This window comes from Ascaphus truei, chromosome 2, assembly GCF_040206685.1.
Source record: "Ascaphus truei isolate aAscTru1 chromosome 2, aAscTru1.hap1, whole genome shotgun sequence".
NCBI classification, from domain to species: domain Eukaryota; kingdom Metazoa; phylum Chordata; class Amphibia; order Anura; family Ascaphidae; genus Ascaphus; species Ascaphus truei.
In genome coordinates, this window is record NC_134484.1 from 461,625,436 (window position 1) to 461,652,072 (window position 26,637).

Genomic DNA, 26,637 nt, shown 5'->3' on the forward strand with positions numbered 1-26,637 from the left:
AGCGGATCGTGTTAGAAATAACGTACAATTGTATGCACTGTAAAATAAAGTATTTACCAACAATCGTGTTGTAAAGTATTCATAAATACGAAAATTGGGAGCCAAGCATGCATCGCGTTATAAGCGGATTCGCGTTGTAACGGATCGCGCAACTATTCCCCCCAAACCATGACACCCCTTACAGCCAAAGGGACCTGCAGCACATCACATAGCAAACCCCCCTAGCAGGGAAGGATTCTCAGGGAACGTACACTTCTGCTTCAAACTCCCACAGAACAGGAATAAAAAAATATACTCACAAGCAATTCTTTTTCACTTCAGCAGGCTAACAACGTACTGTACAATCCACAGGAACATGGTAAAAAAAAAAACAACCAACAACCGTGAGTTTAACCAAAGAAAAATCTGCCTTTTTTAAACGTAAAAAAAAATAGAAAGAAAAAAAAAAATCTATAAAACGGTGCCGGAAAAAAGTTGGTGTAGTAGCGATCAGGAGAAAGACGATCTCAGTAAGTATTTAAACATCCTGTCAGCGTGAGCTATACAGGCACCATCTGAACACATCCTGCCTGGGCAAGTTTACATTTTCCTGCCTCCTGTTGCTACAGAGTAAATCTCCTTTTGTGTGTGATTAATAATCGTCCTTCTGTCATTCCCCTTTGAATCCCACAGATACCGAGATCCCCCCTGCCTGAAGTTTGAGGGGGAAATCTTTTACAGAACGCACCGCAGTGACAAGGAATCCCGTTGCCTGAGAGTAATATCTGGAATTTGATGGGGGTTTCCCCCCTCCCCTTTCTCCCCCCCCTTTCTTTCCCCCTCCCCCTTTCTTCCCCCCCCTTCTTCCCCCCCCCCTTCTTCCCCCCTCCTTTCTTTCCCCCCCTTCTCCCCCCCCCTTTCTTTCCCCCCGTTCTCCCCCCCCGTTTCCCCCCCCTTTTGTTTCCCCCCCTTCCTTTCCCCCCCCTTTTCTTTCCCCTCAGCCTCTCCCGAGAGTAAACAACTTAGCAGAGTCCTGTCTGCGGCAGAAGCCAGAGAGGCTGCTGATAAGAAACATACCGCGGCAAGCGTGTCAGTGGGGACTCCGTGGGCGTTGTACGTTGATCACAAAAAAAAACCAACACGTGGACGCATCAGAAAAAAAATATATAAAAAAAACAAAACAAAAATGTAAATCCGTAAACCTTTTTTCTCATTCTTATGGGACTTAGATTTGAAGCTCATTGATGTCCAGAAGAGCGTGCAACACGTCACTGAGAAATCACATCGGGGATGATGTATCACTGTAATGAAAAGTGCAACGGGACGGTTGACGCATGGCTGTATTTTACGCTGGGGTGTAAGGCCAGGCAGGCAGGCAGGCAGGCAGGCAGCGATTGCGCTGGCGCTCGTGCACGGTGATTTGTGGCCAGCTAGGTACGCGCGCGGGGGGCCGTCGGGGAGCGCGCCCATGACTTCACGGAGCTGGTTCGCCCTCACTGGGCGAACCGCTCACGTGACGTGCCAGCGAGCGGCATATTCAATTTTGCTTGCTTCGGCAAGCAGCTAAGCGCCGAGCATGCGCAGGGCCTCGATACACGCTGGCCACACACATTGCAGCAATGTGTTTCATCGCGGCCAGAGCGCGCCCGATCAGCGTCAGCCTGGACGAGGCCCAAGAGTTTCCATTTCGTGCGTATGGTTAGGTTATTGATTTTATTTCTAAAATATGTTACCTGGAACGAAATACACCTCTCGTTTTCAAGAATGTCCTGGGCACAAAATAATGTTGACGACGTTACAAGTTACAGGGTACAGTAATTAAGAATACCACTTGTCGTGCATTGGCATGTCTCAGACAGGTCTGCAACCCTGTCTTTCCCCATTATCGCTTAGCAAACAATGCTTCCACTGCAGCAAGGGATTCTGGGTAATGACACGCAAATAAGTACCGTGTCACTCTTAATGTGCAAACCTGTTTAAAGTAGGAAACAGCCAAAGTCTTGAAATAATTTAATACAGTAGGGAGATTACAGAGACTTTCAGAAATAGCCAAGTTGACACGATCATTGAAGTCACAGAATTTGATACATCTCGTTCTAATCTGTCCATTATGTAAGTCCTCTCTTCCTTCTATTCACAGCCCTTAAAGCTGCAGTTGAAGCTGCCGGTTTTTAACTTTTTCTCCCATTCAATATGTGCATCAATACAATCTGCGCACTGACAAGTGATTAGCTAAGTTGCTGATCGATCCGTTCTCCTGTGATCGATCGGCAAAGATTCGGCTCGGAGTTCACTAAATGCATCTTGTGTCCTCTTCTGCTGCACTGACAGACAAAGTTCTGTGAGGAAGATCATTTGACCAGGCACTAGATTCAATTGGTGCACTGCTACAGAGAGGGCAGGGCTCAAAGGCCAGAGCCAGTCTCAGAAGAGGAAGGGGATGTGACTTTGTAAATGGTTGCTTTAGAAACAAAAATGCTTGTTACGTTAGAATACATTAAACATATCTTTAAAAATTGTTTTAAAAAAAACCGCTACAAGTATTTTCTCATAGTATCGATCCGAGTTATTAAATAAAAAACACACATATAGGATATTGCTTGAACTGCAGCTTTAAACTGCAAGCTGATGCACATAGGGCAAAAACTGGAGCAAATCCATGCTTCATTGATACAGAGTCACATGATGGAAGTGACACACTTTATATAGATATTGTTCTAAATTTTCCTTGCTACATCTCCGACCTTTTGGGTGTGATTTATAATGCTCCAAAAAATTGCCTATAGTCGCACAGAAATGAAGGATTTTGACTGCATCAGCGATAAATCTAAGAGACGTGTTATTTAGGGGCATTATTTACTGAAGGTCTCCCAGCTTCAGTATCTATATACAGTGGGCCTTACTACAGTAACGGCCAATTCTATGGCAGATTTACTAAGTGATGCTCTGCAATGGGTTGCTGGTCTCTCCAGCAGTGAAGGGCTTAGTGATGGTCCGCTTTAAAAACGTTAGCACATCTGGGTTTAGGTCTGTCCCATCACCTGGATGTCCCTCTGCTCCAGACAGGGACACCTGACCAGTAATAACAGGATGTCTCTTCAGCAGGACACCTGATGGCAAGTGATTGTTGGAACCTTCAGAGCGGGTTCCTTGTTGCGGAACTGTATCCTGAAAGTCCATCCACCCCATAGAAATACCTGGTTCAATTCCCGGTGTCAGCTCCTTGTGACCTTGGGCAAGTCACTTTATATTGTGACGCGCTTTGAGTCCCATTGGGAGTAAAACGCTATATGAATTTTTTTTTTTTATTGTTATAATATTGCCCTATCTTTTCAAAATTCAAGTTGTGTAGCTGTTGTTTTATGAGTAAGTTGGGGGCAGCTTTCAATGAAAGTCTTCTTGCTGTTTAACAATCAAGATTTATCAAAGGAGAAAACAAACACATCTGGTGTTATTTACTAAAATCTCCCAGCTGCAAAGCAGTTACACCAGATTTATTAAGGGAAAAACTCTCTTTGCTCTCAATGGGATTGCGTTTCTATGATGACCCCCTCGGTCTGCTTACCAAAGTCTCCTGCCTGAAAAAAAAACTAGTTTATAATAACAAAACCGGATTCATCAAACGCACATGATGTAAAAGGTGACGCTGTGTGCTCATTTTCATGTAATTACCCAGAATCCCTGGACGCAGAGGAAGCACTGTATGCTTAGGCTACGGCCACAGCGTCGGCTCCTGCACGTGCGCCTGGCGGCGCGTGAATGGGGGCAAGCCGCGATTTGCATTCTGTGCTGGAGCTGCAGGGGGAAAGACAAGATAGCGGGCGGGCGCGGCCATGATGTCACACAGCTGGTTCGCCCTCATTGGCTGAACCGCTGCCGTGACGTGCCCAATGCTCGTCCGCCGCACCACAAGACAAAAATCTTGTCTTTTGGCCAAGATAAAAATATGCACACAGCGCACCGGTCAGTACAAATATAGTATTAATATTTATAATAATATAATCTAAACACAGTCACCTAGGGGACACGTGAAGCTCATGAAACCAAGATAATATGTGCATCTACAGCTAACTATAAAACCAACATTGCTACATGCGCCATATAAATGATAGTCAGATGACAATATGGGACAAGAAAATAAAACATACAAAATGTACCACAGAGGGGGTGGGAGAAGGGGGTGGGCAGACACTGACCATGGGACGGGAATAGCGGTATGCCAAGGCTGGCACTGATGTAACTGTCCGGACTGCATCTTCACTTGGTTGTGTGGATCCTTCACTGCCACTTCCTGGTCTCTGCCCCAGCCAATGGGTGTGCTCGCTGGAACAGCCCACGTGACCTCAACGCGTTTCTCCACAGTGTGCTTTGTCAGGGTGTTCTGATGAAGCACGCTGTTGCGAAACGCGTTGACGCTGACTATCATTTATATGGCGCATGTAGCAATGTGGGTTTTATAGTTAGCTGTAGATGCACATATTATCTAGGTTTCACGAGCTTCATTTGTCACCTAGGTTACTGTGTTAAGATTATATTTTGTTTTAGATTAGATGTTTTACCTGTCACGTTTCAGTGAACCTGCAATAAATATTAATACTATATTTGTACTGACCCCCGATGCGCTGTGTGCATATTTTTATAGTTATTCTGAGAAAAACCTTCAGGCTATCTCGCTTAGGAGTTATTGGGGAGTGACTCCATGCGCCCAGCAGTAACGGGATCTGTCTTCTACCTACATCGTACATCAGACAGCACGAGCGCGGAATCTTTGATCTTTTTTCTTCCTGCCCTGAAGAGCTTACAATCTAAGTGGTAAGTGGGGAGAACGTATAGAGACAGTAAGAGGGTGTTCTGGTAAGTGTATCTGCAATGGGCCAAGGTCAGTGCATCTGAGATGTATAGTATCAACCAGCGGAGCTACTCATATGCTTTGTTAAAGAGGTACTGTATGTTTGAAGATAAGTCTTGAAGCTGGAGAGAGAGGGTGCCAATCGGATATTGAGGGGAAGGGAATTCCAGAGGTGTAGGGCAGTGAGTGAGAGGTTTTAAGCAGGAGAGGGCTTCTGATTTAAAAGGGGTAGAGAGAAGACATACTTGAGAAGAACGCCAGAGTCGGGATGGTGCATACCGAGAAATTAGGGCTGAGATGTTAGGAGGGGCAGAAGAGTGTAAAGCTTTAAAAGTGAGGAAGAGAATTGTGTGTGAGATACGGAATTAAATAGGAAGCCAGGAGAGGGATTTCAGCAGGGGAGACGCAGAGACAGATTTAGGAAAGAATAGAGTGATTCTGGCAGCAGCGTTTAGGATAGATTGTAGGGGAGACAGGTGAGGGGCAGGAAGGCCGGACAGCAGGAGGTGACAGTAATCGAGACGGGGAGAGAATGAGGGCCTGAGTCAGAGTTTTAGATGTAGAGGGATAGAGGAAAGGGCGTATCTTTGCAATGTTACCTCAGAAACAAAGACAGATTTTAGCTACAGTACATTGTGAATGTGAGAGGAGGATGTGAGGGAGTAGTCGTGTGACCCCTAGGCAGCGCTTGTGCTACTGGGTGTATGATAGTACTGCCAACAGCAATGTAGAAGGGCATAGTAGGACCAGACTTGGGTAGAAGAACGAGGAGCTCCATCTTTGACATGTTAAGTTTGAGTTGGCGGAGGGGTCTCCTAGCAAAGCGAGCAGTGAAAAAACAGAACAACGTCACATTTATCAGAGGAAAAAGATCATATTGCTTTCAATGTTTTCCCTGTTCTTTTGTAAGTCTGGTGCTCTTTTTTGTTCCAATTTTGGCCCAGGTTTGCAGTCTGGAGACTTTAATAAATGACCCCCCAATAAAACAGATTATATATACATTTATAAATCCCCAAAATGGCTGCGCTTAAAGGTAAATAAATGGACAACTTGACTAGAGATCGGCAAACTTTTTGCCAAAGTTCAAATCGGGCTCTGAAAAAGGTGTTTCTCCGCAAGTTTGACTTCGGAAAAAGTCCTCTCTATTTCTTTAGCATTTGATTCTGCGAAATGTAGACAAGCACAGCTTTATACAACTAGCGCAGGGACGTTCCTCTCCCCTCCTTTCTCTTACCCCCACTCTCCTCTAATCTTCACCCCCTGAACCACCCACCTCTTCCTTGGCTTGTTCTGATTGCTCTAGGTGCCTATACAGGGCACATGTTACCTAGGTTCTTATGTATAAGGGAGCCCTTCTCTGATTGGTCAGTTTTGGCAGGTACCACTTACCCACACTTTTTAGGGAGGCAGATAAATTGCCCCCCATCTTTCTCCCTTTTTTATTTCCCACGTGTAGCAGTGACATCTTCCTTACTATCTAGCGACACTTGGGAAGGGGGGGGGGGGCGGGGCTACCGCCCTATTTCACCCCACGGCAGCGCGCCGAATGTTACATTAACGCTGGCTACATCGGTAGGTAACGTTCAAAGTGGTAAAGCAGCTAATAATATATGATTTCATTAAATGAAACTTTAAAGATAAAATCCCAGTGAGCAATTAAAAAAATTAAATAAATTACCGTATCATTGACGCAGGGGGTCGCCGTAGCGTAACCCTGTTAATTTCATCCCTGGGGTCCCCATGTTCGTGGTGATACAGATCTCCGCAAGGGGTGCAGATAGCCGCTCGGCTAGCAGGGATCACGTAATGGGCGTTTTAGAAAGCTCCGGCGCCCTGCGAGCCAATAGGAAGCTGTGACATCATCCGGTTCAACTTCCTATTGGGCCACGTGAGGCGACAGCTTTAAAAAAGCAGAGGGATACCGGCACCTCTTCAGAGGTCTGTATCTCGGGGTGCAGGGGGTCCCCGGAGCTGAAATGAACGGGGTTCAGATCCAGAGACACCCCCCCTGCTTTAAATCCTTTGCTTTGAGAACAAAAATTTGCAAAAATATAAATCTCCCGCATGGATTGCTGCTTTAATAGAGTTAAAACCCGTTTTGTATAAACCTGTCGGTCACAGTATGTCATGTTCTCTCACACCGGCTGTCCCGCACTGTTGGCGGCCCTGGTTTTGTATAAACCTGTCGGTCACAGTATGTCATGATATGTAATGTTCTCTCACACCGCTGCATAAAGAGGAAAAAGAGAAACTATTTTCCCCAAAAAAAGTTCTCTTACCTAAATCAGGGGTGGCCAACTCCCGTCATCCAGGGCTACCAACAGGTCAGGTTTTCAGGATATCCCTGCTTCAGCACAGGTGGCTCAATCAGTGGCTCAGTTCAAGACTGAGCAGACTTGTGCTGAAGCAGGGATACTACAAACAAACACAAACAAAGACCAGTGCTACATCGAATGACAAAATTACACAGTGAAATACCTATATATCTCTTGAATAGCAGGTTTAAAGCTCGTCCCATCCCACTTCCCACATGCACAGGTCTTTGCATGCAGCTGATTGTGACAGGGCTAATACAGAGCATTCTTCCTGGTATTGTCCAGGTAAATAAGAATTTCAATCCGATTTAGAACCATGCAGCTGATTATGACAGATCAATTATGATCATTCTTCCTCGTATTGTACAGGTTATTAAGAATTTTAATCGGTGTTAGGACCTGTGAATTATGGTCATGGCTTGGAGGGGCTCACAGGCTTACAATGCTTTGGCCAAAGTGTTAAACTAAATGACCCTTTTATTCAAGAGATATATAGGTATTTCACTGTGTATTTTTGCCATTGGATGTAGCACTGGGCTGTGTTTGTGTTTGTTTGTAGTATATATTGCCATGTCCAGTAGCACTCAATTTTTGACATTTAAATACATACTAGCTGAGAGACCCGGCGTTGCCCGGGAGTTAAATTTCCCGCTCCCTCCTCTCCCCCTATTTCTGTGCTCCCCCTCTTTCTCCACCTCCCCCCCCCAGAGGGAGGGAGGGACAGTGGACAGGAGGTGGGGGGACAGTGGATAGGAGGTGGGGGGACAGTGGACAGGAGGTGGGGGGGCAGTGGACAGGAGGGGGGACGGACAGTGGACAGGAGGGAGGGGGACAGTAGACAGGAGAGGGGGAACAATGGACAGGAGGGGGGGGACAGTGGACAGGACAGGAGGGGGGGCAGTGGACAGGAGGGGGGGCAGTGGACAGGAGAGGAGGGGGGGGGCAGTGGACCGGGGAGGGAGGGCAGCGGACAGGGGGGCTCATCCCATCCCACTTCCCACATGCACAGGTCTTTGCATGCAGCTGATTGTGACAGGGCTAATACAGAGTATTCTTCCTGGTATTGTTCAGGTAAATAAGAATTTCAATCCGATTTAGAACCATGCAGCTGATTATGACAGATCAATTATGATCATTCTTCCTCGTATTGTACAGGTTATTAAGAATTTTAATCAGTGTTAGGACCTGTGAATTATGGTCATGCCTTGGAGGGGCTCACAGGCTTACAATGCTTTGGCCAAAGTGTTAAACTAAATGACCCTTTTATTCAAGAGATATATAGGTATTTAACTGTGTATTTTTGCCATTGGATGTAGCACTGGGCTCTGTTTGTGTTTGTTTCTAGTATATATTGCCATGCTCAGTACCACTCCTTTTTGACATTTATATACATATATCTATATTGTGGTAACTTTTGAGGCTTAAATGAGCTTACTGGGTATCTGTGTGTTTGCTGAAGCAGGGATATCCTGAAAACCTGACCTGTTGGTAGCCCTTGAGGACGGGAGTTGGCCGCCCCTGACCTAGATCAACCCACAGGGGGTAATTAATTAACCTGCAAGAGTGCCGATCAGGGCACGAGCGCACAGAAACTACTATTAAAGTCAATGCGCTAGTGCCCCGATCGGCACTATTGCAGTTTAATAAATAGAGGCCCATGTACCAAGGCAGAAGTAGAGCGTATGCGGAGCCAAACATTTTCACCCCATGTACCAAAGAAAAAACAATCCCTTTTAAACAAATAAAACATTTTTTTGATACATACGGGGCCAGTGTTTGCCAGACTATAGCTCCACTTTTACCTTGATATATAAACCCCTAAGAAACCGCCAACGCTAAAAACCACTCGGATTCGACTCTGTACGCTGAGCTTTCTGTCCGTAGGTTTTTGGGCCAAAAGAAGCTACTTTCTTACTGGCAAACTGGTGCAAATAAAAAAAAACCCCCAGCACCAGATTTCACCGCCGGAGATACATTTGGCGCAGTGTTTTTTCACCAGGTTTTTCATACCGTAAAACTGCGCTTTTGTAGGCTGGATATCCTCATTGCAAGATGTTTATATTCTGCCATGAGTAATGATATTAAAGGGAACAAACGTTCATTTGGAAACAGTCAGACAGGCCAAACACAATATTAACATTCTATGAGATGTACCTTTTGCCATACAAAGCAATGAACATTAATAACCCTGGCTCTGCAGCAGCAAGCGTATTGCTGACATAGTTATTTCTGTTTTCAGTGTATTCTGGTTACCATGGGTTGGATAAAGTCTGGCAGGAGAAACCTGACACCGTTATACAGCTGAGAAACGGCCTAGCAGACCGAATACATGCACAGATCCCACAGAACTTCCCTCAGACCTGTGCATAGCTCACACTATCGGGCCTATCTACCAAGGACATTTTGTGCATCGTTGTTGTGTCGCGCCTCTTTGCTCCAATACATCAAGGACTTTGCTCCACTTTTTGCTTCTCTGCCCCAGCTTGCACCTCGGGGAGAGTCAGTAGGAGGAGTTGGGGAGAGTTACATGGTGCACAGATTATAATGAGATGTATCACATTCTGCGTCTCTGTCCCAGCTTGCACCTTGGGAAAGGTCAATAGGAGGAGTTGGGAGGAGTTACATGGTGCACAGATTATAATGCGATGTATCACATTCTGTGTCTCTGTCCCAGCTTGCACCTTGGGAAGGGTCAGTAGGAGGAGTTGGGGAGGAGTTACATGGGGCACAGATTATAATGAGATGTATCATATTCTGTGTCTCTGTCCCAGCTTGCACCTTGGGGAGAGTCCGTAGGAGGAGTTGGGGGGAGTTACATGGTGCACAGATTATAATGAGATGTATCACATTCTGCGTCTCTGCCCCAGCTTGCACTTTGGGGAGAGTCAGTAGGAGGAGTTAGGGGGAGTTACATGGTGCACAGATTATAATGAGATGTATCACATTCTGCATCTCTGTCCCAGCATGCACCTTGGGGAGAGTCAGTAGGAGGAGTTGGGGAGCAGTTACATGGTGCACAGATTATAATGAGATGTATCACATTCTGTGTCTCTGTCCCAGCTTGCACCTTGGGGAGAGTCAGTAGAAGGAGTTGGGGGGGAGTTACATGGTGCACAGATTATAATGAGATGTATCACATTCTGTGTCTCTGTCCCAGCTTCTTGCACCTTGGGGAGAGTCAGTAGGAGGAGTTGGGGAGCAGTTACATGGTGCACAGATTATAATGAGATGTATCACAATCTGCGTCTCTGTCCCAGCTTGCACCTCGGGGAGAGTCAGTAGGAGGATTTGGGGGAAGTTACATGGTTTAAAGCCTGATAGACCAATAGGAAGCCGCCTATGATGTCACAGCTTCCTATTGGCCCATCTGATGTTCCTATTGGACATCTAAATCTGAGCAGGAGATACCGACACCCCCTGAGGAGGTAAGTATGTCAGGAAACAGGGTGTTCCGTAGCTGAAATTATCAGGGTTCATCCCCAGAAACCCGCTGCTTCCTACCTGAGGGAGGGGGGAGATTTTGTTGGGAATTTTTTTTGGGGGGCAGATTTTTTTTCTTTGGGGGGTGGGCGGGGGGCGTCCTTAATAGTGCTTGCCTAAGGGTAACGCACCCCCTAGGGATGTGCCTGTCTGTATGCCCAGTGCAGTCCATTTCTTCCCTAAAAAAAAATGAGCAAACAAAAGCATTTTTTTGACCAGGCGGCGCAGATGGGGACATTTCAGGTTAGTACAAATTTCAAACGGGAATTCAGGGAGCCAATTTCTTGTATGGAGTTGAAGAAACACTTCTGGGGCTGTCGGTAAACAGCAGAATTATGCAATTTCCAAGTACAGTAAGTATGAGAACGTTTCCATGGTAAAGAGGGAGTGTTACTGACCCACCACCTTACCAGGGTTTTACTATCATACACAAATCAAAAGTATTATTTCCCTTAGGGCTGTTCTATACAGCATGCGGCCGCGCGTTGCTATGCGAACGCGCGTACACGTGCAGCATGCTTTCCATGTATATAGAGCCGGGAGCTGCAGGTTAGTGTATATGTGTGTGTGTATGTGTGTATAGGTATGTGTGTATATGTGAGTATATGTGTGTGCATGGGTTGTGTGAGTGAAAGTAAGTCCTAGATAGATTTTTTAAAGAAAAAAAAAGAAGTTTAATAAATATTAATTTTTTTGTTTTACAATCCTTGACCCACACACACACACATCCATACAAACACACACACACACACACACACACACACACACACACACACACACACACACACACACACACACACACACACACACACACACACACACACACACACACACACACACACACACACACATCTATACAAACACACACACATCCATACAAACACACACACACACACATCCATACAAACACACACACATCCATACAAACACACACACACACACATCTATACAAACACACACACACACACACGCATACATACACACACACACACACACACACATCCATACAAACACACACACATCCATACAAACACACACACACACACACACATCCATACAAACACACACACACACATCTATACAAACACACACACACACACGCATACATGCACACACACACACACACGCATACATGCACACACACACGCATACATGCACACACACACGCATACATACACACACACACACACACACACACACACACACACACACATCCATACAAACACACACACATCCATACAAACACACACACACACATCTATACAAACACACACACACACACGCATACATGCACACACACACACACACACGCATACATGCACACACACACACACACACACACACACACACACACACACACACACACACACACACACACACACACACACACACACACACACACACACACACACACACACACACACATCCATACACACACACACATCCATACACACACACACATCCATACAAACACACACACATCCATACAAACACACACACATCCATACAAACACACACACACACACATCCATACAAACACACACACATCCATACAAACACACACACATCCATACAAACACACACACATCCATACAAACACACACACACACACATCCATACAAAACAAACACACACACACATCTATACAAACACCCACACACACACACACACGCATACACGCATACACACATACACACATATACATACATTTGAGCGCAGGTAGCGGCGCGACAAGATGATTTTCCTCATCTTTGCCGCTGTCTGTCGGCTCCCCTCTCCCTGCCGTGCGCGCGCGGCCCTTCTATTGAAAGGCTGACTAATGTCAGCCAATTAAAAATCCGCGCGCATGGCACTATAGAACGTGCCTTAGAGGGTGTTAACGAGCGGCCATTTTGTTTTATCCCCTAATATTTAGAATACAAGCAAAAGGCATAAATACAACTTTATTGCAGGTGACCTTTAAAATAAATAGAGAGTATTGAGGAATGGGATGGCACTTTCAACTCAACTGTTAGGAGGGAAACAACGTTTTTGTGTCTTTATCATCTGAAAACTGAACATGCCACTATATAAAATATCCAGACAGTCGACAGAGCAAGCAGTGGTACTGGGTGCTCAAGTACTGGATCCAATGGAAGGAATATACTAATACAATGATATGGACACACAAATAGAAAAAAGAGGGAAGGGGGGATGGGTCAGGAGCAATGTTAAAAAATGAGGCTGATATGTGAGGAGATCGGAATAATGTCTAAATACCTGAGACCAATGTTCCCTGCAGGCAGCAGCAAGTGAATGTGACTCCACCCCTCCAAGCCTCACTGGGAATGTCCCTAGACCAGTGTTTCGCATCTACAGTCCTCAGGGAACCCCAATAGGCCAGGACTTAAGGACATCCCTGCTCCAGCACAGGTGGCTCAGTCAAAATGACTGAGCCGCTGATTGACCCACCTGTGCTGGAGCAGGGATATCCTTAAGACCTGACCTGTTGGGGTTCCCTGGGGAATGGAGTTGGGAAACACTGCCCTAGACAATAAGGAATAAGACTCTATATTCACAGTCTCTTTACTAGGTTCTTGTCATCCATCACCCCCAAATCTGTGTCTCCAAAGGCGGCCTGCCAGCTGTTGGTAACAGTCCAAACATAAAACAAAAAAGGGGTTAACAGCTCACAGCCAAAGGGAGGTAGGGTCAAAAGTAATGGAAAAAAATCCTATTTATTGAAAAAACAGTTTAAAAGGGAGGTATAACGCTCCCCTATGCGTTTCGTACCTGCTGGTACTTTAGCAGAACTTTTGTTTTCGTTTCTTTTGACCCTTTGCCTGTGCGCTGTTACCCTTTTTTTGCACAATATAAAATAGCCTTGAGTATTATGTTTAAAGTTTCATTTTCTAGAAAATAATAAACCATTGGAATAATGGCAGCACCACAACTCTCCAATGACTTTTAACATCTTTCAAAAGACCAACCCGAAGCATTACTGTGAAAGGATACTCTTCATTTTGGCGAACGCCACAAGCAGACTCTATATTAGATCAACATGGCAGACCTTGCAAGGGTATGTTTGTTGTTATACGTTAGAAGGAACTATTGGAGGACAAGTAAATGTTTTCAGAGATGCTTAGCATCATTAAACAGCAGCATGTAAGTTCCTCGGCTGGCCACTCTGGCCGTAAAAGTGTTAATGTCGGGGTGTGGGGCGGGTGGTACATATCTCCCCCACCTCACTAAGCATAACATAAGGAACCCCAGAGGGTATTAGATACATGGTACAGCTCAGCCAGCAGTAAATTACACGGTGTCTCTTCTTTCCTGGACTCCCTCACAGAACTGCCATGCAGGCCAGTTAGGTTAATGTAACAAAAACATATATACACATTCCAGAGGTTCCAGGAAGAGTTGAAACAGATCTCGGAAACATGTGAGGTGCTGTCCATAAAGAAACATCTCTTAACACAAGATCATACTGATTAAAACCAAGGGGGATATGCATACAAATTGGTGGAATTTGTGTCAATATTTTTGTGTCTGCATTCAATCTGAACCCCTTTAGTGTACATCTGCGTTTCCCCATAGGCGGACGCCTGATGGGGTTCCCCAAGAACTGCTCCCCTCTGCACAGAACCAGCGTGCTAAGGGTTAACGTCTGCTTTTACTACGTGGAACGTCAACTCCCACTGGAATGTTAATGAGCCAAGAGGACAAAGGACTTTGAACCCCCAGCTGCATTCAATCCGAACCCCTTCACTGTACATCTGCGTTGCCCCAAAGGCAGACAGCCTTTGGCGCAGCCGAAGGGCAGCAAAAGGGTGTGAGCCATTTGCTGCCATTCGCTGATGTTTGATGATAATAGACTGAGCGTGTCTATTTCAATCTGAAACTCACCGGCCCTTTTATCCCTTGCACCCAATTTTCCAACTTTATCTGTCCACAAAATGTCTGTAAATTGACTGTATAACGCCTGTTCTTTTAACGTAACCATGTATTGTTATAACTCTATGCCCAGGATATACTTGGAAACGAGCGGTAACTCTCAATGTATTACTTCCTGGTAAAACATTGTTATAAATAAATAATATTTAGCTTCTCACACTTGGCGCAAATTTCCTCAGAGCGGAGGCCGACACCGCCTAAACCTGGCGGATTCCTTTGACACCTGTTACAATGTTTTCCCTAAGGCCGAATCCATGGGGCAGGCGCGCACTAACCGGAGCGCATGGCCCCACGCTCGACTGTCAGCCGAGCGATCTGCGGACTACAGATCCTCGCGACGGGGAGGCGTGTCGGAGGCGTGGCCGATGATGTCACCGAGCTGGTTCGCCCTCATTGGGCGAACCGCTCTCATGACCCGGCCGTCGCGAGGCAAAGACAAAAAAACGTTGCCTCGCGAAAAACCAGCCGCTCCGACGCTCACTAGATGTCGGTGTTATGGCTGCTAAAGATGCATTAACTTATTCAGGGTGCAATACAGGGAGTAATCTGATTTCCATTATTGGAGTCAGGAAGGAATTTATTTCCCCCCTTATGAGATATCATTGGATGATATGTCACTGGGGTTTTTGGTTGCCGTCCTCTGGATCAATATACTGTAAGTATGGATATAGGATAAAGTATCTGTCGTATAAATTTAGCATAGGTTGGACTCGATGGATGTACGTCTTTTTTCAACTCATCTACTATGTAATTATATAACTATGTTATTTTCCTTCATTGTATTGGCTCATATCCTGTTAGCCAACCTACTTACTCCTCCTGCCCTCTGGGGTTCCCACCATACCTCTTAGATATTGGGTGCGCAACCTGGGAGGGGGGGCGCAAGATTTCCTGGGGGGGGGGGGGTACGGCTCTTACAGAGTCCTCGCGCTCTTCCTGAAGGCATTTAAATGAAACGCCAGGGGCCTGTGTAAGGTCCCTTACCATATCTGCGGTGGCTTCGGGTGTCAAAGAGCTTACAGTTTAAGTTGTCTATGTACTGTATCAAGGCAAAAGTGGTGCAATTATGGGTCATAAATCTTTATCATACAATAGGTATCAGAGGAACAATCCCATTGAAAGTAATAGGATATTTTTCTATGATACATCTGGTGCCGTTGTTTTACCTAATTTTGCAATGATACACGTGTCTCATAGACCGTTATGAGGTACATGTCTGTTGGGAGACTTACACATATTCCCCTTACACACATCCCCCTTACACACATCCCCCTTACACACATCCCCCTTACACACATCCCCCTTACACACATCCCCCTTACACAAATCCCCCTTACACACATCCCCCTTACACACATCCCCCTTACACACATCCCCCTTACACACATCCCCCTTACACACGTCCCACTTACACACGTCCCACTTACACATATTCCCCTTACACACATCCCCCTTACAAACATCCGCCTTACACACACCGCCTTACACACATCCCCCTTACACACATCCCACTTACACACATCCCCCTTACACACATCCCCCTTACACACATCCCCCTTACACACACCCCCCTTACACACATCCCCCTTACACACATCCCCCTTACACATATCCCCCTTACACACATCCCACTTACACACATCCCCCTTACACACATCCCCCTTACACACATCCCCCTTACACACATCCCCCTTACACACATCCCCCTTACACACATCCCCCTTACACACATCCCACTTACACACATCCCCCTTACACACATCCCCCTTACACACATCCCCCTTACACACATCCCCCTTACACACATCCCCCTTACACACATCCCCCTTACACACATCCCCCTTACACACATCCCCCTTACACACATCCCCCTTACACACATCCCCCTTACACACATCCCCCTTACACACATCCCCCTTACACACATCCCCCTTACACACATCCCCCTTACACACATCCCCCTTACACACATCCCCCTTACACACATCCCCCTTACACACATCCCCCTTACACACATCCCCCTTACACACATCCCCCTTACACACATCCCCCTTACACACATCCCACTTACACACATCCCCTTACACATATCCCAGTTGGTGCTGGAGAAAACAAGATTACTGATTACACACATAAACCAAGTTTATCAAAGCTCCCAATAAGGAGACAGAGAGACGAGAGAGAGTGAGAGAGAAACGAGAGAGAGAGAGTGAAAGAGACGGAGAGAGAGATGGAGTTTGAGACGGAGAGATGAGAGAGACAGAGTGAGAGAGACAGAGTGAGAGAGACAGAGTGAGAGAGACAGAGTGAGAGAGACAGAGTGAGAGAGACAGAGTGAGAGAGACGGAGAGAGAGAGACGGAGTGAGAGACAGAGAGATGAGACGAGAGAGAGATGGAGTTTGAGACAGAGAGACGAGAGAGAGAGAGACAGAGAGACGAGAGAGAGAGAGACAGAGAGACGAGAGAGACAGAAACAGAGTGATGAGAGAGAGACGAGAGAGAGACGGAGTGAGAGACAGAGAGACGAGAGAGATGAGAGAGAGACGAGACAGACGAGAGAGACAGAAACAGAGTGATGAGAGAGAGATAAGAGAGAGAGACGAGAGAGACAGAAACAGAGTGACGAGAGAGAGATGAGAGAGAGATAAGAGAGAGACGAGAGAGATAGAACGCAGGTAGACTGGGTCTTGATGTTTGTTATTAACCCTTTCTATGCTTATCCCAAGACCTGATGTGCCCGCTGTTCTCTATTTGTACCATTTGTTATTGTACAAAGGGATCCGTCTCTCTCTTTGCACTGACAGTCTCTGCACTGACAGTCTCTCTCTCTTTCTCTCTGCACTGACAGTCTCTGCACTGACAGTCTCTGCACTGACAGTCACTCTCTCTCTCTCTGCACTGACAGTCTCTCAATCTCTGTCACGGCAGTGACCCTCTCACAATCTGTGTCTCGGCAGTAACAGTCTCTCTCTTGGCACTGACAGTCTCTCAATCTCTGTCTCGACATTGACTCTCTCTCTCTCTCTCTCTCACATCCACTGCTGTATGAAGGTCTCCCCAATGTTATTCTAGGTACTGCGCTTCTAAGCTTCTATTTGTATATGGGTATATATACAGTAGAATATATATATATATATATATATATATATATATATATATATATATATATATATATAGTTAATTGAAGAGATTACTGCTTTAAATACAGCAACTTGTATGGTGCAGGGATTAGTATTGTTGCATTATGAGCACTGCTGAGTTGAGCAGGACAGAGTGTGGTAATAATTATGCCATTGCTGCTGGCAATACATGTCTTATGGACAAATGAACAAAGCTAACTCAATGTAAGATTCCTTTCTAAAAAGCTGCAGCATTTAAAGCAACCGCAGCACTAGCAAAAAAACCCCCACAGACATCAACTCTTCCATACGGAGGTCTGAGGGCCTATCTCTGCTTAATCTGAACTCCTTCCCATAACATGTTATTAATACTCTTCCATTCGGAGGTCTGAGGGCCTATCTCTGCTTAATCTGAACTTCTTCCCATAACATGTTATTAATACTCTTCCATTCGGAGGTCTGAGGGCCTATCTCTGCTTAATCTGAACTTCTTCCCATAACATGTTATTAATACTCTTCCATTCGGAGGTCTGAGGGCCTATCTCTGCTTAATCTGAACTTCTTCCCATAACATGTTATTAATACTCTTCCATTCGGAGGTCTGAGGGCCTATCTCTGCTTAATCTGAACTCCTTCCCATAGCATGTTATTAATACTCTTCCATTCGGAGGTCTGAGGGCCTATCTCTGCTTAATCTGAACGCCTTCCCATAGCATGTTATTAATACTCTTCCATTCGGAGGTCTGAGGGCCTATCTCTGCTTAATCTGAACTCCTTCCCATAGCATGTTATTAATAATCTTCCATTCGGAGGTCTGAGGGCCTATCTCTGCTTAATCTGAACGCCTTCCCATAACCTGTTATTAATACTCTTCCATTCGGAGGTCTGAGGGCCTATCTCTGCTTAATCTGAACTCCTTCCCATAACATGTTATTAATACTCTTCCATTCGGAGGTCTGAGGGCCTATCTCTGCTTAATCTGAACTCCTTCCCATAACATGTTATTAATACTCTTCCATTCGGAGGTCTGAGGGCCTATCTCTGCTTAATCTGAACGCCTTCCCATAACCTGTTATTAATACTCTTCCATTCGGAGGTCTGAGGGCCTATCTCTGCTTAATCTGAACTCCTTCCCATAACATGTTATTAATACTCTTCCATTCGGAGGTCTGAGGGCCTATCTCTGCTTAATCTGAACTCCTTCCCATAACATGTCATTAATACTCTTCCATTCGGAGGTCTGAGGGCCTATCTCTGATTAATCTGAACTCCTTCCCATAACATGTTATTAATACTCTTCCATTCGGAGGTCTGAGGGCCTATCTCTGCTTAATCTGAACTCCATCCCATAACATGTTATTAATACTCTTCCATTCGGAGGTCTGAGGGCCTATCTCTGCTTAATCTGAACTCCTTCCCATAACATGTTATTAATACTCTTCCATTCGGAGGTCTGAGGGCCTATCTCTGCTTAATCTGAACTCCTTCCCATAACATGTTATTAATACTCTTCCATTCGGAGGTCTGAGGGCCTATCTCTGCTTAATCTGAACTCCTTCCCATAACATGTTATTAATACTCTTCCATTCGGAGGTCTGAGGGCCTATCTCTGCTTAATCTGAACTCCTTCCCATAACATGTTATTAATACTCTTCCATTCGGAGGTCTGAGGGCCTATCTCTGCTTAATCTGAACGCCTTCCCATAACATGTTATTAATACTCTTCCATTCGGAGGTCTGAGGGCCTATCTCTGCTTAATCTGAACTCCTTCCCATAACATGTCATTAATACTGCTGCATCCTTTATAATCTCGTAACTAATACTGTAATACTAAGACTGGCTGGTTAGGAAGTGTACAGCTTCTCTGACATCATTTGTAAGGGTCACAGAGCAAAATACATATATATCATGGGTGGGCAACTCCAGTCCTCAAGAGCTAGCAACAGATCTGATTTTCAGGATATCCCTGCTTCAGCAGAGGTGGCTCAATCGGTCCCTGCTTCAGCACAGGTGGCTCAATCAGTCCCTGCTTCAGCACAGGTGGCTCAATTAGTCCTTGCGTCAGCACAGGTGGCTCAATCAGAAGCTCAGTCTTTGACTGAGCCTCTGATTGAGTCACCTGTGCTGAAGCTGGGATATCCAGAAAACCTGACCTGTTGGGGGGGATTGAGGACTGGAGTTGGCCACTCCTAACATAGATCAACGTTTCCCTGGGGAAATAGTACACAACGGGGGTCACGTATCAACAGGGGTAAAAGAGTGAAGAAATGGCACTTAGGCGTTTGTTTTTACGCATCTTCTGCAGCGTTTCCATCAAATGTATCAAAGTATCAAAGTATGTCCTACATGTCACGTAAATTGTTGGCCAGAAAAGTTTACGCCACTTCAGGCATGGCGATGTCGAGTATGGTCAGTGCGAGATTTATATTATATAAGTACATTTATAGGCAGCGCACTGTAAACACAGCAGCCACTTCAGACATGATGGATTTTTTGCAAGACACAAAAAGGGACGCGGATTTTCATACATCTCATTATAATCTATGCACCATGTAACTCTTCCCCAGCTCCTCCTACTGACTCTCCCCGAGGTGCAAGCTGGGACAGAGACGCAGACTGTGATACATCTCATTATAATCTGTGCACCATGTAACTCTTCCCCAGCTCCTCCTACTGACTCCCCCCAAGGTGCTAGCTGGGGCAGAGACCCGCAGAATGTGATAGATCTCATTATAATCTATGCACCATGTAACTCTTCCCCAGCTCCTCCTACTGACTCCCCCCAAGGTGCATGCTGGGACAGAGAGACAGGATGTGATACATCTCATTATAATCTCCGCCCCATGTAACTCCTCCCAAACTCCTCCTACTGACTCTCCCCAAGGTGCAAGCTGGGACAGAGATGCAGAATGTGATACATCTCATTATAATCTGAGCCCCATGTAACTCCTCCCCAAGTCCTTCCAGTGACACTCAGCAAATCACAAGCTGATGCAAGTGGAGCAAAGGCCTTGACACGTTGACTCAAAGACACAATATAAAAATGATACAATTTGTGTATATTTTGCTCCACATTTGCCTTGATACATCTGCCACAGTGTCTCCCAGCTGCAACAGTTCAGCACCGAAACTGCGCCCAATTTATCAAAGAAAAATGTCCCAAAGGAAGCCGCAGGATATTTATTACTTTAATATATTGGGTGCCATTTTTTTCTCCACGTTTGCAGCTAGGACACTTTCATACCTGTCCCCCAATATGCGCTAACACCTGCCGCAACCCCATTGCTTTCTAATGGCTGCTACTGTATATAATACATGTGTGTATATCATTAGCAAAGCAAAACATTCCAGTTTCGCTGCTCTCAGAAGACTGTGATACAAAAGTGGGGCAACTCTGGGGCAGAATAACAGCATCGGGATGTGTCTTAGAAATAAATCCTATTGATTTCCATTAAACGTGTTTCCTTGAACCAGGGCCGTCCTTAGGGCAAAGCAAGCAAGGCGACTGCCTTGGGCCTCCGCACTCCCTCTCTCTCCTCTCCCGGATCCAACCCCCCCCTCCTCTCCCCCTACTCCAGCTTCCCCCCTCCCCTCCCCCTACTCCAGCTCCCCCCTACTCCAGCTCCCCCCTACTCCAGCTCCCCCCTACTCCAGCTCCCCCCTACTCCAGCTCCCCCCTACTCCAGCTCCCCCCTCCAGTCGGAAGTCAGATCCCGGAGTCGACAGGAGGAAGAGGAAGTAGTGCGGGGGCTCTCGGACCGGCAGAGAGGTAGGTGTGTGTGCACGTGGGCCTGCAGGCTCTTATCGTCACCTGCAGCTGCCGCCTCCAGCAGCGTCGCGTTGCAACGTGACATCACATGACGCCGCGAGGCCGTGACGCCGTGATGCTGATGGAGGAGAGCTGCATGTCAAGGTAAGTCCCTACCCCCCCTTTTTTCCCCCCGCAGGGTGGGCTCACTGCCAGGGTGCTGCCTTGGGCCCCACACAGCCTAAGGCCTCGGATATAGGTGTCGCGCGTGCCTGCTGCAGAGGTGATCTGTGGCCGGTGGGGTGTGGAGGAGGAGACGCGTGCCGGAGGCGTGCCCGTGACATCACGTGAGCGGTTCGCCCTCACTGGCTGAACCGCACACAGGGCCCGGCCGTCTCGCAAAAAATCGGGCGGGCCGTCGCTGTCGTGCATGAGCGCGCTCTTTGGCTGTCCCCATTGACTCACGCCCTTTTGTTTGTGGCGAGCACGCTGACTATGGACGCGGACTAGGCTGGCCCAGCATAGAACGCAGTTATTTTATGTATTATTGCCTATGTATTAAAGCAAAAGTGGTGCAATTCTGGAGCAAAAAAATAATCTGCACTTTACAGTATTTATCAATGAAGAAAGTCCTATCACTATCAAGGGATTTTTTTTTCCTTTAATAAATATGGTGCAGTTCTTTGCCCCATAATTGCTCCATTTTTACCCTGATACTTAAAGCAGCTATACCACTTTCCTACCTACCCCCCTTATTTGTATATCTAAAGCGTGTGACATTGTATAATTCTACATTCTTACCTAAACTGGCAATTGTTTGGTGCTCCTGTTATAAATCTGTTAAAATCCTGATTGTGTGCCTAACATAATGGCTGCTTCAGCCTGTATAACTCAGCAGCTACAATGTATCCTTATATTACTCAGGCAACATAATCTATTGTTACAGTGTGCAGCTCAAACTGCTGGGAACATTGGCAACACATTATCACAAACAGGAAAGTGTTACACTTACACTGCTATAGAAATCAAAGGATGCTTTAAAACTAATAAAAAATGGCATTAAGAGTTGAATAAAAGCAAATAAAAACAGTCACTATTAGCTAGACCTACAGAACTGATTTATTCAATAAAAAAAAACAATATAAGATTTCACATGTTTTTGCTGCTTTAAGCCCTATAGGAGACTATATACAGTACTAATGTCACCTGGCTGCATAACTTGGGCAAAGTCTGTGAAGGAACTGGAGAAACTCCCATAGCTTTCCATGTTATTCCTTTCCTTTCATGAGCATGGCTCTGGTTTTTGCACTGATTTTGCAGCCGGGCACTTTAGTGAATAGACCCCATGCTTGGCAAGTTAATTATTACAACACTTGTAGCCTGAAGCAGAAAATGTCCAAGCACACACACATATTGTTCTGTTGATCCAGTACAGGCATACCCCGGTTTAAGGACACTCACTTTAAGTACACTCGCGAGTAAGTACATACTGTTTCGCTCAATAGGCAAACGGCAGCTCACGCATGCGCCTGTCAGCACGTCCTGAACAGCAATACCGGCTCCCTACATGTACCGAAGCTGTGCACAAGCGGGGAGACTATAGAGCCTGTTACAGATGCATTATTTACATCAGTTATGCATGTATATGACGATTGCAGTATAGTACATGCATCAATAAGTGGGGAAAAGGGAGTGTTTCACTTTAAGTACATTTTCGCTTTACATACATGCTCTGGTCCCATTGCGTACGTTAATGCGGGGTATGCCTGTGTTACATACATGCTCCGGTCCCATTGCGTACGTTAATGCGGGCTATGGCTGTATGTACTAACCTTGCGAAAGATCTGCACATCCCTAAACAAATGCTAATACAGGCGTGGCCAACTCCAGTCCTCAAGGGGCACCAATGGGCCAGGTGTTAAGGACACACCTGCTTCAGCACAGGTGGCTCAATCTGTGGCTCAGTCTTCGACTACAATTATTAGCTATGGGGTGGCCAACTCCAGTCCTCAAAGGCCACCAACAGGTCAGGTTTTAAGGATATTTGTGCGTTAGCACAGGTGGTTCTGTCTTCAACTGAGCCACTGATTGAGCCACCTGTGCTGAAGCAGGGATATTATCAACCTGACCTGTTGCTGGCCCTTGAGGACTGGAGTTGGCTACCCCTGGGTTAATAGCTCCCTTTGCAAACTTCCCTAGGCCGTTGTTATTTATTAGTGTAGCCGGAGCCTGCAGCATCTCAATGTCACAATGCCAGCGTCAGCCAGTGCTGGAGGGGTGGTCCGCGGGCTTACATTAAGCAGCGAATGCCGACTCGTGGGCGAAACTATTACAATGCGCTCGAGATAGAATGTTAATAAAGGCAAATAGTGACTTATTAGCGATTAGCACACGTGTTTGCAAGGCTTTCTTTCTCGCGGTCACGAGAGAGGTGGCGTCAGGCATGGGCAAAGCCACGGAAATCTCCCGCCACGGTAAACGCACATATATGTCGTGTCGCATGTTACGTCTCCGAGCCAAATCTCATCAGTCATGCGCAGGAAGAAGAGGAAGGTGAATGCTACACACGTCCGCTCAGCAACGCCTCGCCTTGAATGACAATATCCCCCATTCACTAAACGCTTGATCAATTCTGTATGTAACGCTACTGTGTCCAGAAAAAAGAACACAATCCAGTATGCAAATATGTACTGTATGTATGTACAGTACTGTATGTATGTACTGTATGTACTGTATGTATGTACAGTACTGTATGTTCTGTATATATGTATGTACTGTATGTATGCACTGTATGTATGTACTGTATGTATGTATGTACTGTGTGTATGTATGTATGTATGTACTATATGTATGTACTGTATGTATGTAGATCTCTATTTTAGCGCCATCCACGTACATAGCGCGTCACAGCAGTAATACACGTGACACATAAAAGTAACATTAGGAAAAGGAGTCCCTGCCCTGAAGAGCTTACAATCTAATTGGTAAAGGGGGAGAACTAGGCTTAGTAAATACCCCCTATTTATTAAGGCAAAAGCAGTGCAATTCTAGAGTAAAAAGATTGCTCCAAATGTATCAATGAAAGCAATAGGGTTATTTTCTTTGCTGCTACTTGTGCAGGGGTTTTTGTGGCACTTTTACCTTGATACATAAACCTCATTTGGATAAATGTAACAAGGCAGAAGCGGTGCCACTCCGGGGAAATAACACAGAGTGTATCACAGGAAAAAATCCTGTTAATTTCAATTGGATTTTGTGCCTTGATACATATGGTGATTTTATAATCCAGATTTGCAACATGTTCTGCCTAGATACATATGACCGATTGACTCTGGGGATGTGTATCAAGGCAAAATATGGTGCAAATCTTGGGTATGAAAATACAATATGTGTGAAGGCACAAAATCCAATTGAAATCAATAGGATGTTTTCTTTGATACAGTACATAGTGTATGGTGCAGATCTTTTACCCCAGCATTGCACCACTTTCCCCTGGTTAAATAAACCCTGCAAAGTATTTTGTTGCAGGCCGCTATGGCGATAATGAGGTTAAGCTCCCGTATTATTTAAATGTATATGTGTCTTGTGACAGCACATGACTGGATAACATACAGTAAGATTGTTATAAATATCCATCTAATCTGTGAACAATCCTGTTTATCTGTTGAACACATGAATGGATTTACTGTATGATCTGTGAGAAGCAAGAAATCAGGATTTTGCATTATTTCAGTTTTGGGTCTTTACAGTGTAATGAAATAACATAAGCTATGTTAAAGCCGCAGATCTATCTGCCCTCCCCTTATGCAGCTTTCAGCAGATGGGACAACGCCACAGTTGGGTATGGATGGGTGTAACAGTACAGTTAGGTATGGATGTGTGTAACACCACAGTTAGGTATGGATGTGTGTAACACCACAGTTAGGTATGGATGTGTGTAACACCACAGTTAAGTATGGATGTGTGTAACACCACAGTTGGGTATGGATGTGTGTAACACCACAGTTAGGTATGGATGTGTGTAACACCACAGTTAAAGATGGATGGGTGTAACACCACAGTTAGGTATGGATGGGTATAACACCACAGTTAGGTATGGATGGGTGTAACACCACAGTTAGGTATGGATGGGCGTAACACCACAGTTAGGTATGGATGGGTATAACACCACAGTTAGGTATGGATGGGTATAACACCACAGTTAGGTATGGATGGAAGTAACACCACAGTTAGGTATGGATGGGTGTAACACCACAGTTAGGCATGGATGGAAGTAACACCACAGTTAGGTATGGATGGAAGTAACACCACAGTTAGGTATGGATGGGTGTAACACCACAGTTAGGTATGGATGGGTGTAACACCACAGTTAGGTATGGATGGAAGTAACACCACAGTTAGGTATGGATGGAAGTAACACCACAGTTAGGTATGGATGGAAGTAACACCACAGTTAGGCATGGATGGAAGTAACACCACAGTTAGGCATGGATGGGTGTAACACCACAGTTAGGTATGGATGGGCGTAACACCACAGTTAGGTATGGATGGGCGTAACACCACAGTTAGGTATGGATGGGTATAACACCACAGTTAGGTATGGATGGGTATAACACCACAGTTAGGTATGGATGGGTATAACACCACAGTTAGGTATGGATGGCTATAACACCACAGTTAGGTATGGATGGGCGTAACACCACAGTTAGGTATGGATGGGTATAACACCACAGTTAGGTATGGATGGAAGTAACACCACAGTTAGGCATGGATGGGTGTAACACCACAGTTAGGTATGGATGGGCGTAACACCACAGTTAGGTATGGATGGAAGTAACACCACAGTTGGGTATGGATGGGCGTAACACCACAGTTAGGTATGGATGGAAGTAACACCACAGTTAGGTATGGATGGGTGTAACACCACAGTTAGGTATGGATGTGTGTAACACCACAGTTAGGTATGGATGGGCGTAACACCACAGTTAGGTATGGATGGGCGTAACACCACAGTTAGGTATGGATGGAAGTAACACCACAGTTAGGTATGGATGGGTATAACACCACAGTTAGGTATGGATGGGTATAACACCACAGTTAGGTATGGATGGGTATAACACCACAGTTAGGTATGGATGGGTATAACACCACAGTTAGGTATGGATGGGTATAACACCACAGTTAGGTATGGATGGTTATAACACCACAGTTA

General features: G+C 45.6%; 1 protein-coding gene and 1 long non-coding RNA gene across 6 annotated transcripts in view; one reads left to right on the plus strand and one right to left on the minus strand.

Moving 5' to 3' along the window:
- GJC2 (gap junction protein gamma 2) overlaps positions 1-26,637 on the minus strand; it is a 139,277-nt gene that overhangs the window by 18,216 nt on the left and 94,424 nt on the right. Inside the window, exon 1 of one of the 5 annotated variants that reach the window (XM_075588071.1) lies at positions 300-784. The exons of the other annotated variants lie outside the window; for them this stretch is intronic. The gene's annotated coding sequence lies outside the window, so the exon portion shown is untranslated. Of the gene's footprint in view, positions 1-299; positions 785-26,637 lie in introns of those variants that run through there. 5 annotated transcript variants of the gene reach the window in all.
- LOC142488807 (uncharacterized) overlaps positions 4,703-26,637 on the plus strand; it is a 31,390-nt gene continuing 9,455 nt past the window's right edge. Inside the window, exon 1 of the long non-coding RNA XR_012799674.1 lies at positions 4,703-4,791. This is a non-coding gene — a long non-coding RNA (uncharacterized LOC142488807). The remainder of the gene's footprint in view (positions 4,792-26,637) is intronic.